Here is a 16,538-nt window from a genome sequence, read left to right as displayed (position 1 = left end):
TTAACCTTAAGATTATGGAATTAAAGTATAAAGTACATTCTATGAAAATACATTACGTCATCAGTCGGCCTAGTAGTAAATCTGGCACTACTGGAATTCTTTCTCTTTTATTAAATATTCAAATATTGAATGTCTGTTTATCATTACGAAACCCTCGAAAATATATAGTATTTTACGATCTAGTTTTGTTCTATAATGGACATGAACAAGCTTGTGACTTATATTTTCCGGTAAATACAAGTTCAAAGTACTATAAATAAGAATAACTCATGAGTAATAATAATACTTCTACTTACTCTATATGAGTGACATCCAAATATGCTCTACCAATAGAACATAGATGTAAATAATTTTAGAAGTAATAAAAGAATTCATGGAATGACGATATGATTTGGAATAAAATTGCAATTGAGCAAGTGTATAGGTAACCTAGATAGGCAATAGTAAAAACAAGTATAATATGCAGGGAAAGTGGTTACTCTTCGTACATTTTCTAGATTTTATTTTTTTACTATGTAATTAATTGTCAAATTTATCTAGTTTATGTACTTAAGTGCAACAAATATATTTTAATTTGTTACAAAAAAGTCCGAAACTATTTAGCCAACAGATTAAAGGGTTATAGCCATTTTTCTACGATATTTGTACGAATGGGGTACTTTTATAAAGTTATTTGGGGTACTTTGGTACGCCATATGGTAGGGTACTTTCGTACACCATAGAGTAGATTCATACATAATCAAAAAGCCGATTAAAGTCGTTAATTTTTCATTAATTATTACATTTTGTATGACATTGTTCTATCATCTTAGACAATTTAAACTTAAAGTAGGTAATTACACATTTGGTTGTTACTTTGGAACTTATTGCACATTATGATTATTCAAATCAAGTAGAAAGTCTTGCCATTCCAGCTGTACAGCCCCGTGAGGGGGGGCACCAAAGCACCAAACATAACAATTATCTTTATTATTTGTTGGTTTCACACTTAAATTATCATTGATACTACGATCATCGGTCTCTTCGCTCATTTCTAAATGAACTAGAGATGTTAAACTCTCCTACAAGCTAAATTGCGATCCTTCAAATTCCTCTGAATCCTCATCGCTTTCTATCTTCTCCACTTTATTTTTCTTTTGTCTTTAAAAGTCTTCTAACTACGTTTCACTGCTTTGGATCTGGCTTTCATTTCCTGTTCTATTTTTTCCAATTTTCTCCGGTATATCTGTATATACACGGGATTTACTCAGTTTTCTTTCTTTATTGGTTTTTCTATTTCTAACAGCTGTAGAATTAGGTTTCATCACTTTTGGTGTTATGGGAAGATAGGAACTCGGTGCAGATCCTACCTCACCCGCAAAGGTGGAGGTTCGCCAGTTCCGGTAACAATTTCTTGAGGATTTTGTAGGAAAAAAAGCGACTAACGAATATATTTCTCATTCATTTCAGTCGATGGCAAGGTGGTAGAAGGTTGTGGTTCTAGAACGATAGTACTTGTTTCCGGATTAGGTGGAACATTTACCGAATTATTTGAAGCACACACGTGAAAAGAAGAAAATCATCATCGCTGAAGATCATATACTTTCCTTTTCAAATCCACCTGTAATATTTTTTGCGATAAAAGATTTAAAATATGCAAGTTTCACCAGTTTATGAATCTTATAAATATATAACTGCATGCCTTGGCGTAAAATTAAAATACAACTATACAAAAATTCCAAATTAGTTTAAGAGATATAACAATTAAAGCTCAAAATAAACAATGTTAACATTAAGTAATTATCGCCATTTTGTTGAGAACATAACAATCCTACTTACAATTACGAACTAAACTTTGGTAAAAAATGCACTCAACGCGCGTGAAAACACGTTAGGTTTTGTCAAATGATACACAGTAGTGTGAATGGTACGACACTTCGTTAACAATATGGTGGCGGGAATGTCCATGAATATAAGTGAGGGCTTTGTATGCAGTTCAGTTTTTCTGTTAAACTGACTGTACGAATGTGCCTCGCGTACGAATGTTGACAATTTTCCCCTTGGTAATAAACACTGTTCACGCTACCACTAAACCAACATTAACTTTCTGACGCGCGTTTCAATAACTAAATTATCCTATCCAAGAAACTAAAACTTATTAATTTGACTTACACTTATTTAAACTAAATTTCCCCACCAATGAATCTCTTTCCGAGAAGAGAAGAACACTTACAGTGGAAAAAAACCACTCCAGGGGGAAATTTCACATTCATTCGCTAAGTAATAAACTAAAGAGTGGACCGTAAGGAATAGACCCTTTCTTCCTATTCAGACTGTTCTTACATTTAACAATTTCAATAATTTAAAATGCATGCAAGAATTTATTTATATTTATTCTCTGGTTTTGATCGACAGCGTGTTCGAAAATACTCGATTTTCTGTTCGTATATAAGTAAAATGAACTAGGTGGACACTGACAGACCTCCTTACTTTGCTCAATATAAATACCCAAAATGAAATTCTCGAAAATTCTAGATAATATACAAAATAAATAAATACAAAGACCTTCCTATAAATTAGGTCTAAAAATATAATGAAAAATGAAAAAAACTAGCAACGACTTCTTCAGATTTTAGAATTTCATTATAACCGTACAGGACCAGCTTCACGGCCTATGTCTTGGACTTGTACGTAACATTAAACCCTCCTTATATTGAAGTTCCTCCTGGAAATAGCACCGTCTTCTCTCTGATGACTCGACAATCCAACTGGTTACTCCCTGTCTTAGTCATAGCCAGTTTCTTCACGTTTGCTTCCAACACATGGCCACGGAGGCTTTTAAGCGTTTCCCACACATCGCGGTAGGGGGATTAATCTTGAAATTCATTTTTGATGACCATGTAAAAGATGTACCGCGAATGGTAATGGATTCTCAGCGTCTTCACAGGAGCTGGGATTTGCTCTTCAATTTTCTCTAATTGACTAGAGTTCTTCAGGAAGACGGTTGCCACCGCTCGTGTATTCTTGATACGGGCATGGATGCTGCAGACCAGCGAATAAATTTCCGGCAACTCTCTTCTCTTTTTGGAAACATCATCGTTCTTTAGGATTCTCTTTAAAATGCTCTCTTTTAATACAAGGGAGCCCAATATGCTTTATTACCGGTGAAATTTTTGAAAGTATTTGCCAGATATGTGACCGAATTCTTTTCTTCCGTTGCCGAACCATTTTTAGATAGGATCATTTTCTTGATCTTGTTTGATCCTTCTAGGTGATCATTCTTCTTTGACCACTATAGTTTCAAGACTACGGTTTCCTTAGATTCGGCAACGTTGCACTGGAAACAGTCTTCTAGGTGCGGGCGTCTAGACAAGTTGGTTTCTCGTTGATTACTGTAATAGGAGGCAAGCATGCTCTAACTTACTACAATTCCGACATTTGCTGTTTTTGAAAAATGAACTTTATTATGGTAACAGCATTATAAATTTTATTCAAACTATGTGCATCTTATTATTACATTAGATTTCATATATAATTGATATATGTAACAAATAAAGCAGAAGAATAGTATACTATAACACAGAATATCTAAAATATAACAAAAGAAATTTTCGTTCGAAAGCAACGTTGGCACGTTTTTTAGTGTAAATTTATCTTTGTCAAAACTAAGGTAGTTAAGGTTGAGGAAACAAAAAGTACTGTTTTAGTATGTTTTGAATATCACCACTGAGAATACGGTGTTGTGTCTGCCTTATTCCGAACTTTGCCCATTCCGGTGGTGCGTTATAATAAAGCCAAAACATCTTCTTTCTTTGCTAAAGGCATTTATCATCCAACTACATAGTTAACCATCGCGGGCCATTTCTGCAAAATATGTTGTTGGCTTTCCGAGACCGCTTCACGCCACTACACCCGTTTTAAGTGCTAACTTCCTGAAGTTTCCCAACTCATAAACACAAAATATAATTACCTTGTTTGAATAATTTGGATCTACAATATATTTATTTCGAAAACTGAGTTTGTCTATCCTAATTTATTCAGTCGGGAAACTTGGAAGCTACTTGGAATACTTAGCAACGGCACGAGAGAAAAAATTTTAAATTGGAATATTTAAGGTAAAAGCAAGAGCGATTTCTTATTGTGAACGTGGCAAGGAAACACCAAAGTGGACTAAGTTTAATATATTTTCCGAGCTTTCGAATACTTATGTATTTATTCATCATCTAGGAAATAATTAATTGAGATTTCCGGTGATTTTGATATTATTAATGCTTGTAAAAATTTTTAACTTCAGAATTCAAAATTTAATTCTCATTTCTTAGACATTTTGATATATTAATGCTTCTAAATGTTCTTGATTTTAGGACACTTCTATTTTAAAATTAGTTTTTCTGAAAGATTGATGAAAAAAATTTACATTTCCACTTAACTTCAGTTTTTATCAAAATATTTTGATAAAGAGTGAAGTTAAGGCTGCAATAAATACTAAAGATACTGATTCAAATAATAATAATTTACTAAAACTCATAACGCAAAATTTCACAGGGAAATACATAATTTAAATTTTGTTGTGAGCTACATAATATAAATATCAACAACAACTACAATTTTATCACAGTTTCAAAGTTATTGATCATGATATTAGATGTTCACCTAATGTTCATAAAGTTGGTACACTTGATATGCAGAAACCTTTCGGGAGTATTAATATCGCATGATATTGTATAATATTTTTTATCCATATTTGATCACCTCATTTCTCTTCAACCTGTCAAATAATTTTTCTTTAAAATCACATTTAATATCCATGCTAATATTTGTTTATATTATTTTCTCGATTTTCCTCAATAGTTCAAATCTCATTCAAGAAAAGTGCTCGGACAAGTGTCCTATTAGTATTTCCTATAATGATTTTTTACAGATAATGTGGTGTCCTAATTTACGATTCCGTAAATTTTGTTTAATGGCTAAACTGTCATTTTGATAACAATTTTTATAGGACGTGTAAATTTATGTGTATTTGCTAAATATCGTGATTTACTCTTTACAAATTGCAAGATAAGAAAACTAACAAAATTGTAAAAACAAGTAGAAAAATAATTGATTTATAATGACGTTTCATGAATTTGACCTAACTCATCATTTCGTACTTCGTGCAGAATATGCAAGTGGTTTTATTAAAATATTTACTTTTTTCCGTAAAAATAAATCAAAATTACTTGAGGATATCAATCTCGGTATTTATATTTTTGGAATAACAAGGGCTGATCCCTTTCTTCCGCAGATGAACAATTATTTTAATCAAAAAAATTATGTATCATTCCATCGTATTTAAGATATTGCTCACAATCACAGGTCCCTGCCATTGCAATAGGCGCAATAGTTCTGGTCGGTTCGAATTAGTTGAGCATCCACCATACTCTTCAAGTTTGGCCCCTAATGATCACGCTTGTCTCGCGTTGTGGTAGTTTCTTCGTTACCTTCATGATCAGTATGATGTCTAGATATTTTCCTCATCTCATTTCTTACTTCATTGCCAAATGTATGAATTTCAGACTTCTCCAGAGAAACTGACTTTGTTGAATATTCAAAAGCTAAATAATACAATATTCTTGTTAAATATTGAAAATGTTATTTTTAGCTTTTCGTTATATGATTGTGTATAAAAGTACAAGTACAAAACATTTTCTAATTTGATTCTTCTTGTTATCAGTAAACTAAAAAACTTCGAACACCATATAAAAATATTCATCAAAATTACAACCTTTCTTGAACACTGGGTTTCCTTGTTCGTTTGATTATTCCACCTTACTCCTTTTGACTCCACTCATAGTGTTTCAGGTGTTTCCGTTTCTCATTTCTTTTTCAGGATCATCTACTCGTATATTCTTGCATTTGGCTTGTTGAAAATTTTTCTCCTTATATATCAATGTTTTTTAGGATTGCTGTAGATCTTTTTATTTTGCTATTTAACGGTTTTTTCAGAATTTTCTTCAACCTAATTAGCTCATATTAACTCATAACGTTTCTCCATTATTCTAGTCTAGTTTGAAGTATACCTATATATAAAATATTAAATCATAGAAAAAATATTTGCGTCCAAAATTTTATCATATAAATATCCTCGATTTCATAATCTTCAATATACTTACGTGAAATCTCTACTAAAATTATTAACTACATAACTAATGAGGAATTTTTGTCTCTGTCTATCTATGAATCTTTCAAAGGCTCATTTGAAGGTATGTCAAAACCCAATAGCGCCCAAATTATTCAATTTTTTATTTTCAATTTTTTTTGTGTAAGGTTATGTGCTGAAAAATGATATTTTTCCCATTTTTTTTGCATTAGTTTCTATTTAGAAATTATCGTAGCAATATATATGCTATAATATGAAATAAATGTCCTATTTAGTGTGATAAGACACAAAGCAGCAACATCACACTTTTGACACATTGTTCTACCAAAATATTCCAGCACACCAACATCTGTTACATCAGATGAGAAATGAAAATGCAACGAAGTAATTTTTTTTGACGAAGCCGAAGGCACATGAACAGTCTCTCCAACAACTTCCTAAAAATAATAATTTGAACATTTCTACGCCTTGTAAAGAAGAACTTTCACTTACATTTCCGGTCTCGTTATCATTAGTGGTTTCTTCAGTTCTCTTATTATTAAAGAATTTCATTTCTGGAGGAGTCCTAAATTGACAACCTACACTATCAAAAAAGAGTTTGAATGAATATACAATAAAACAGTGTGGTTATGAATAATGCCTATTTCGTCTTCGTCAGCAGAATCCTCATCTATGAGGACATTAAGATCCCTTTCCACAAAAATTTCGTCAACGTCAGATACGTTACTCAAAGGTTGCTAAAGCGAAAAACCTCTTTTGAAATGATAGAGGTACTTTTTATCATTAAATTAACTTTAATCATAACTATCCAAAAACTCCAACGGATACCATATGGTATCAGTTACTTCAGGAACATTATAGAATACCCTGTACTATAAGTATTCATTTCAGCTACATCAAATACTATTGTATAATCCATAAGCAATAAGTAAATGTATTACATGTTACCTAAAATAAAACAGAAATAGCTAAAACAGTACTTACGCTCATAGAATGTCCATTGTTTTGTCCACAACAAATCACTCGATATACTTCGTAATTCAATGGTACCAAATACAAATTCAGTAATAGAAAATTGAAAGCAACAGCTCACAAAGCGTCATAGAAGAGGAAGATGATTTGCGATACCATATGGTATCCGCGAGCGTTAATGGGTTAAATTATTTTTTTTTGAGATAGAATTATGACATCATAACGAAGTTTCAAATGCCTTTTTCTAATTAATCATGTAAATGCGCAAATTTTACTTTACAGTATGCTAGCAAAGTCAAATATAATGTAATTTTGGTTACTATTTCGAGCATATTGCTCTAAGATAAAATTTCCTACTAGTAAATATTACCATGTTTAGTTTCCAGAAACCATTCTAAAGAGTTGTATTTTTTTCTCCTGTTGTCTGTCACGATGTTGACACAAGAATAAGGACACTAGTAAGTTTATCAAGTCTCAAAACAAATAAAATGTTTCAAATTCAATTAAACTAAGAGCTTAACGATGAAGTGGGCTCAATCCATGCCATAATCCCCTTCTACTGTTTTTAATGTAATTAGAAGTACAGCGATTATTACTGTTGAAAGAGTGAAGAAATCGACGTAAATTCATATTCTGAACAAATTGCCTATAAACTCCAGTTTCTAAGCTTTATAGTGATTAACCCTATGTAAGAGAATTTGGGTAGATGTGAATAATTCAAGTAAGGATTTGACAGTCATTAGAAAGCTGTCTCAAATACAACAGAGTCCTAATGCAGTACGGTGCTTGATTTTATGTACCAATCTAATCATCTTATATTGGAAATAATCCTAATTACTTTAAGTCAAATCTCCTTTTAATACGACTATTCTATAATGTATATTAATTGTAGAAACTTCAGAAAATTCTTTAAATATTAAGGCACATTTAACAATAATTATTATTGAATCCCGTTGAATCTCAATGTATAGAAATGAGCAGGCTCATCTCTATTATTTCTTATTTGCCCTTAAAAAATGTTAATGTATTGGTGTTTTTTGAACAAAATTCGTGTTTTCCGTTTCGTTATCTTTGCGTAGTCCTTTAGATGTTTGAAGTTTGCATTTCTAGTTCACACGTTGCTGAAATTATTTTGTAATCTGATGCTCCGAGTGATGCATGTACGGTCACATTGTACAGATAAGGGTCTGTTGTTAGAAATAGGTATAAGATGTTAGCAAAGTCACCATCTTGATCGGGAGCTCTGGTGGGTTCATTGATAAGTTGGGTCAGTCCGTGACTATTGGCAACATTTTAAGCTTTCTGTCCCTCATCGTTAGTTCTATTGAAAAAATTCAACCCGCTGACGTGATGAACATGCAAGTCACCAGCGAACAACATCTGCGTTTGGATGGTTTGATTGCAGGTAATCGATTTTCTCGCCAAGGTTTGAGAATAACTGCCTGTAGCGGGTATCGCTAAGAGGTCTACACAGGAAGTGAAATAATTTTATTGTTTGTTGAGTCGTTGCTTTAAACCAAATAACATCGAATTCTGAAGGTTCAAGATTCTCTTCCCGTTAGCGCTAGAAGATATGTCATCTCCACCCGGAGATCTAAACGGAAGGCTTCTTAACTCTGAAATATTTTGGTCTAGAAGGTGCAATCGTCCTGTTTTTTACATAAACAATTTTTAGTCTCAGATTATTAAATAATCTCCTTACACAGTGTTCACATTTATACCAGCAGTTAATTAGTTAATTATTGCTAATTGAAAGTTATCAATGACCATCACGCACTGCTGTTAATTGGGAGATCGGATATAACGGTTTGTTTCAACATAACCTTTCGAATGTTTAGACAGAATCATTATATTGTAGGACATCAAGTATTGATTAACAATCAAAATCTGTTGCTTTATAGAATCATTTTGATATAAAAACAAATTATAGGTTTTGTCAAGATGTTAACGCTGACTCCCGAGGAATGTTTTATTACTTCTACCGTGCAATAAAATTTTTATATAGGATGTCTTGCATCTATTTCCGATCGAATGCTACTGTCAATAGTGTTTGAAAAATTCTTCTAATCTATTTATGAAATTGGTTATCATGTATTGATAAGAAATGAAAATGAATTACACATTATAACTCATTTACAATGTTTTAGTCATATTTTTATTTTATTTATAGATTAATGGAAAGTTGAGAAAGTAAAAATTGGGCTCTCACCAATCTTGAATCGAGTCATAAATGATCAAATTCGTTGGAAATATTTCTATAAATTGCCTCGGTGCTTGTTTAAAGTTTTACTCTAATATTTTACTGTAGTGTCGTGATAGCAGCTCTTCTATCAACCCAAAAAACAATACTTTTCTCATATTCTTTAAATATTTTGTTACTGAGAATATTTCAAAGGAAAATAGAATTTATTTTGATAGTGCTGCTGTCAATATAAAACAAAATAAGTAGTAGTAGCTCAAGAAATCATCTGCCTGGATTCAACATCAAAAAACAGCTTTTTCAACTTGACTGAATTTATCTTTTAATAAGTATTCTGAAACTAATTTACATATTGTTGATCGGATGACTGGAATGGAACTACCATGACCTCGCTGGTATGAGAACCACAAACTTTTTAGATAAAGCAGATGTACAAGAACACAATTTTATTATTAATCCAATGGTTAACTTTTGTACCACACCAAATAACTAAGAACATAACCATAAGAGGTTGGTAGAGAGGCCGGAGCTTATAGAAAATAATGCAATTAGTAACAGATGAAATAGGTAATCACAGGCTGGTTAAACAAAAGACAGAAGTTAAGCTTATAGAAAAGAAGCAAAACAGAGAGATATGGCTCCAATTATATGAATGCATATCAAAAAATATTATAACTAAGGAAAGACAAGGAAAATACTCTGATAGGACTAATCATAGGGCACGCGGGAATCCATAATAATAGAAACAATGCCGCTGGCCCGGAGTGCATAATCAAAATCAATATAAACACTTGGAGAAAAATACTGAAATTTGACCCAGTTGAATAACCTTGCCTTAGCTTCAGTAACGTCCAAATTTGGTGATATTTTAAACTTCAGCAAGAGGAACGAGATTTGTTCACATATTATGCTGAAAATTCTTTAACAATGATTATAATTGATTGGGTAGATATTGGAATTTCAATAGATTGGAACCACGATTTTGAGTTACCCCCTCTCAACTTTAGTGATAAGTTCATTTGTAGAGACATTTTGAGCGATTCTACATACAACTTTGATTCAGATTTTTCCATTCTAGTAGCATTTTAATATATTTACACGTGGAAATACAACGTAATTATCTGGATGTAGGGAAAGGATCTGATTTATTTCAATGAATCAAATTGAACCAAGAGTTTGAATAAGGACGATGTTCATAGTGTTACTGAAAGAAATTGTCGAGTAATTCTACTAATAAATTCCATTTTCCCATGTTTGCAGTTTATTCTTATCCGTATTATTGATTGATTGATTATTCATGAGAGGTTGCCGTTTTTTAAATGACGTGTTTCTCAAGTATTTTTCCCTTCTTTCTGATATGTTATAATTGTAATGAGTTGAAGAATAGGGACAAATTTCAAACAATCTATCTTGTTATTCAGTAACGTCCTCACATATATGAAATTATATCGAAGTCATTTGGCTATATAAAATTAAATTCTTCACTTCAAATATATACACTTAAATTATAACCGTATATGAATAAATGAATATTGGGTGATACAGAAACCAAATTAAGTTCATTATAATTAATAATGTAATGAATAATTGACATAGATGTAACATAATCATTAAAGGTTAAAACTAATTACAACATAACGGAACGGAAATAATTTGCATGATTTTGATCATTAAAGCTTAACTGTGTATAGCAATATAATACGCCAAAACTACTTGTAATTATAATTTCATAGAAGGGTTTTAAGTATTTATCAAAATTACTAGCCAATGATAGTAAATAATGTTTGTATTACACTTGTATAAATTTAGTTAATATTCTAGTCTCAATCAATAGAATATAATTCACATATCCACAAAAAGTTATGCCAGTACTTGAAGATTATAGTCGGGTTTATCTTGAACTCCATTCTAAATTGAGGGTGATCTTTTCTAGTTTTGGTTTGTCGAGTATCATAACACTAATAGCTGTGTCAAGTGAGCGAGAGGATTAGGAGTACCCTTGCATAAATTTCCAAAACATTTTACAAGAATCTTATGGATACCATCGTAATAACCTGTTTAAATTAAATAAATAAAATAGTTTTTATTGGTTTAAGGAAAAAAATTATTCATATCAAAAGTAGATCAGATTGTCTGAAAGTGAAAATAGAAAAGTAAAATAATTTGTCCAAAAGCGCAAGTAGTAGTGAAACAAGAATCATCAAATTATGAAAACAGCAAAATAAATTGAAGCAAGATGGTATCTATGATACCCATCTATGGTGCAATAATATGAATACCAAGAGTTAAACTGAGTCCCGTAGCAGGACTTGTCCTACGCAAAAAATCCAAGAAATGAAAATTGACGATAGAAGATATCGCATTAGCGATTGAGGGAAAAGTGAAGAAAGGAGGAGTAAAAATGATAACGAAAGCTGGAAAAAAGTGGGAGAAGGAAAATCTATATAATAATACTAAAAAGAACAGAATTGTTAATTACCTTTAAGAGTAATAACATGTCAATTTAATGAGCTTCATACCATTTTACTGTATTCTGAATATTCACATCTCACCTAGTCTCCTAATTCAATAGAAGGAACCAATTTATAAAGGATTCTACTTGAGTATATGTGACACGCTTGAAAGGAAGAAATCCCAATCTACATACATGTTCTAAAAAGCTTATCAAGGTAATAATCGACTCCGACGTTGGAACGTAATTAAAATGAAATCAGTGGAGATATAAAACTCAATTGGGTTTTAGATTAGAAGCTTAATGTTAAGTCATATATCTTCCGCTTATAATTAATTCAAAAGCCATATAGTTACATTGAACAGAGGTATAACGCGAATTTTATAGCACGAAGAATTTATTGTCTCGTTAGAAACTAACATCGTAGGGTGTCTCGTATGCAATCTGAATTTGAAATGACTGTATAAATTGTTTGAAATGCTTATGGGACGATGCAGCGTTTTCAACTATGTATGATGAAAGATAAAATTTGATACCAGTATGAATATGAACTAATTTTTCTACTTGATAATGAATGAAAGCTATAAAAGTCATAGTTATCTCAGAAAGAAATTTCCTTGTTAGGAATATTGACAAAAATTGATATTTATCTATATCAAGAGTAATTTTGTATAAAATTGTTGGATATTTTCACAGAAATTTCCTGTATGTCTAACCAATTAAAGACAAACAGGTTAAGAAAATGAATATCCATTTGTTTTTCATTAAGTCCAGACATTTCCATTGAGTTTCACTATGGTAAGGGATCTCACAGCTTCATTCTATACGGGGCTTTTTGATGAAACTTGAATGAATGATTAGCGAGTACGCAAAACATTAGTTTCTTTAACTAATTTATCAAATTCAGTACTGCTCCTTAAATAATAATATCTAGCACAAACACAAAATTCTAATCCGCAATTTTTAAAATGCTCAAATACTCGGATGAACTTCCTGCTATTCCCATATCATCCGGTAAAATTTCAATCTTCTTTGCTACTCACTGTTGTTTCTACTTCCAGTCTACTGGAATTGTTCGACTATTTTCATTTTATCTTCAGGAACCAGCATGTACTTTATTTTTTCCTGTTCCGTTGTTTTTCTCAGCCTCTAGATGTGGATTCACTAAAGCTATCGAAATTAAGCCACAGATTTTCACAGATTAGCCAACCGTCTGATAAGTGGTGCCTCTTCCTTATTCATTGGTCCTTGTCCAGCTATTTTCTTGGCAATGGATATCGGACGTAGTTTTTCCTGATGTAATCTATCAGTACAATCGCCTGGATAATGGGTTGGATCACCACCTCTTCATCTATTTTCTTGTGGTGTTCATTGTTCACCGAATTCTGATTTTTGCTGGGTTTGTAATTTCTGACGATGTCTCTTGGCATTATATCCTCATTTTGTAGTTACACACAGTATAGTGGGTAGAAGCATATTTTGGCTTTGGTTCGGTTATGGTTTTTGGTTTTCGTCTAGATACGCCGTCAGGGATTATTAATCAAGGTGATGTCTATCGTGTAGTTGCTCTAGAAAACTGGGAAGAAAACTGCTCCTTGTGGGATTCTTGCCACGGGCAGTTACATAGCATACGCTAACGCTCAGATAATCTTTTCAATTTTTGAATTACACCTCGGTAAAAATAACCTCTATTTTTTATAAACGTTGATGTGCTTTTATTGGTTTCAGCCCAGTTAGAAGACCATATTTCGAAGCTACTGAATGGTTTGAAAGTCAAACTCTCAAGCACATGTATTTAATATTGTGATACTCATTGCAATAATTGTTGTCAAACTTTCAAGTTCATGTTGATGCTGGTAATTATTTTCCGTCTCACACATTCACTGCTATTGCAATCTATGGATCCAGAGTCACCACATGTGGGCAACATTTTACAAATAGATGAATTAATGCTTTATAACTGTAATAACAATGATAATAAAATTTAACACTATCTCATTACTAGTAACAATGCGATTCATAGATATTGTATATTTTATGTTCAAAAACAGCAAATTAGATATTTACCAGATTCAGAAAGTGATAGGAGTAACAGAAACTATTCTAATAATTACGTCCAATATATAAGATAAAGCATAAAAACTATACTAGCTCAACCCAAAGAAGCACTCGAGTGTTCACCTGAGATCAAGAGTTCCTCAGATCAACTAACCTCTACAATAAAATATGTTGTAATGTGGCAGTTCCTTAAATATCAAATAACCTTTTTTCTGTGCCAGGGATGTTGAGAAACTTTTAAACTTTTCTTTCACAAGTTTTTTTCTTAAATTATTGTAATTTACAATTTACTAAATTTACAAGTATTATTCAACAAGTGTTCTGGATACATTTAAGTTCTCTAATAAGCTGTTATCAACTTTTAAAACTATGTAACTAAAAACTAGGAGAAATAAAATTGTGAGTAAAATCATATAAAAATGTACAGATACACAAATTTTAGCAGAGACTCTCTTACTATCAAATTTGCAATGACGATAGCGATTGGAGCCAGTAACATCAAATAAGATTAAAATGTATGAAAACATTACACACACATGCTAATAAAGAGCAATAGAAGGTATACAACTGTAACCACTTATTAACAAGAAAACCACATGAATTGTTATGTGTAATAATTCAGTTAGAGTATTTCATGATATGAAATAACATGCCTCCGAACGTTTCAAATATATGAAGAAATCGAGATTTGGTTTCATTTTTCTTTTCTAGAAAGTTTTCGTTAGCAATATGTCCTGGCACAGTCACGTAGCCGAATTAGCTAACGCAGCTTCACAAATACTTGTAGCTCTCTTTAAGACTTAAAAGCTATATACTCCGCAACAGCTTCTAATCATCTACAAGGCCTAGATTCGTCCATATTTGGAGTATTTTCCGCACATTTGGAGCTGAGCTCCCAAGCTCCCTGAGGCTGCTTGATTCAGTATCGAAAAGAGCAATTCCACTTATAAGTGATCCATAGTTGACCAGAAACGTAGACAGCTTAAAGCATAAAAAAAGTTCGCTGAACTAACTCTTTTTTACCTATACTACCACGACAGATGCTCTTCCGAGCTGTTCAACATAATATGGCTCATAAACACAGAATTCGCCTGTAGACACTAAGAAGAGTCCAATTTTTGTTAAAATATGTATTAATTAACTAATCCATGTAAAGAATTATTTCAGAATTTCAATATTTAGATATTTATTCATACAAAATATAAAATTACACTCCTGCTGCTATTTCAAGATGTAGAATATTTTGAAAATATTTCTCATTGTGAATGTTTAGAACCAACTTCTAAATTGCTTCAACAAAATTTCCCAGAAAACTGATCAATATTAGCAAACTTTTGAACTTTAGAACATTTCCACATCCATCCATTTGAATAATAACACTTGTTTCATAAATAATGTTGAGAGATTCAACTCGCATTTCGTTATATTTCGGTTTCCTGACTAACGCCTCATATTCAACACTACAACCGCTTTAGATAAGTCTCAGCATACGGAACCCATTTCTCCATCTTTAATTAATGAGTTAATTATAACTATAAGAGCTTTATAAATTGGTGTGATTGTCGATTTTCCTTTTTCAAATCAAAAATGTGATATGTATACAAAGTTGCTCACAATTGTATAAAATATTCAATACATAAAAATATGTGAATTCCTTCATTCAAATTACAAACACATGATAACCTCATTTTTTATATATTGTCACCAGGATCTACCTTATATCTGAAATACTTGCATAAAAATTTTTCTTCTAATTCTTTTCTCTTATTCTCATTTGTCGTATTGTTTTCCTTTTCTTCCTGCTCCCTGTCAACTTGTTCTAGCCAAGTTTTTCTTCTTCTTGATCTGTCCATTCTCATTTTACCTGCTATTTTCCTTAGCTGTCTCATCTCCGCGGTAGCTATTTTACTATGTACCTTTTTATTTGTTACTCAGGTCTCACTTCCACATATTCAGTTAAGTACGGTTTTATGTCATCGTCTAGTTATTTTCTCCAAAATATTGTATTATTAGAGCATAGTATTTGATTGGCTGTTCTTACACTGTTCGTTATCCCTATGTCTCTTTTTTGATCTTCTATAAAAACGATTCAACAGTGGGTACTTCATCAAATACTTGTCCTTTCATTATTAGGTATCCCTTATTTTCCTTTTTTTTTTGGAATTGCCATTTAGTCATGAAACTTTCCAGAATGAATCCTCTATACCTACTGAAAATTAAAAGACACTTCGAAAGCCCTGTGTTGCCGAGGGTAGGCTACTTTTAAAATTTTGACGATCGTGATAATTAAGGCTAATTTTAGTTAAAGTATCAGCCCTAATATCTTAGCAAATTACTTTTCTTTTTTACTTGATATGTTTATGTATCTAAATCGTCTTGATTTAAGGTCTCTTCTAATGTGAATCTAGGTTTTTCTATAATTTCTACAAAGACAGATTTGATTTTCGACCTATTGCGGTCTTTATCAAAATATAACTTTAAACCGACAATTGGTTTATTTAAATTAATCAACAGATGACCTAAATTATGAATAACAAAATAAAAATTAAATCAAAATAGAAAACTGTGTTAAAATGAAAAATTCATGTTTTCTTTATTTTTTACGTCTCAAAAATATCTAGCAGCTATCAGTCAAATTATTCGTAGTTAAATTTACATAATAGAGCTGTAAATTTCAATTAAATTAATGAGGTATTTTTGATAATTGACTTAATGTTTTGTTTGATATCACATGATTC

At 31.7% G+C, this 16,538-nt stretch overlaps 1 protein-coding gene across 1 annotated transcript in view; it reads left to right on the top strand.

Moving 5' to 3' along the window:
* LOC130450926 (lachesin) overlaps positions 1-16,538 on the top strand; it is a 395,900-nt gene that overhangs the window by 344,725 nt on the left and 34,637 nt on the right. The gene's annotated exons all lie outside the window — the stretch shown is intronic.

The sequence above is a fragment of the Diorhabda sublineata genome, chromosome X (genome assembly GCF_026230105.1).
Source record: "Diorhabda sublineata isolate icDioSubl1.1 chromosome X, icDioSubl1.1, whole genome shotgun sequence".
Lineage (NCBI taxonomy): Eukaryota > Metazoa > Arthropoda > Insecta > Coleoptera > Chrysomelidae > Diorhabda > Diorhabda sublineata.
The sequence above is the reverse complement of the archived record's forward strand: the minus strand, read 5'-3'. Positions and strand labels throughout refer to the sequence as shown.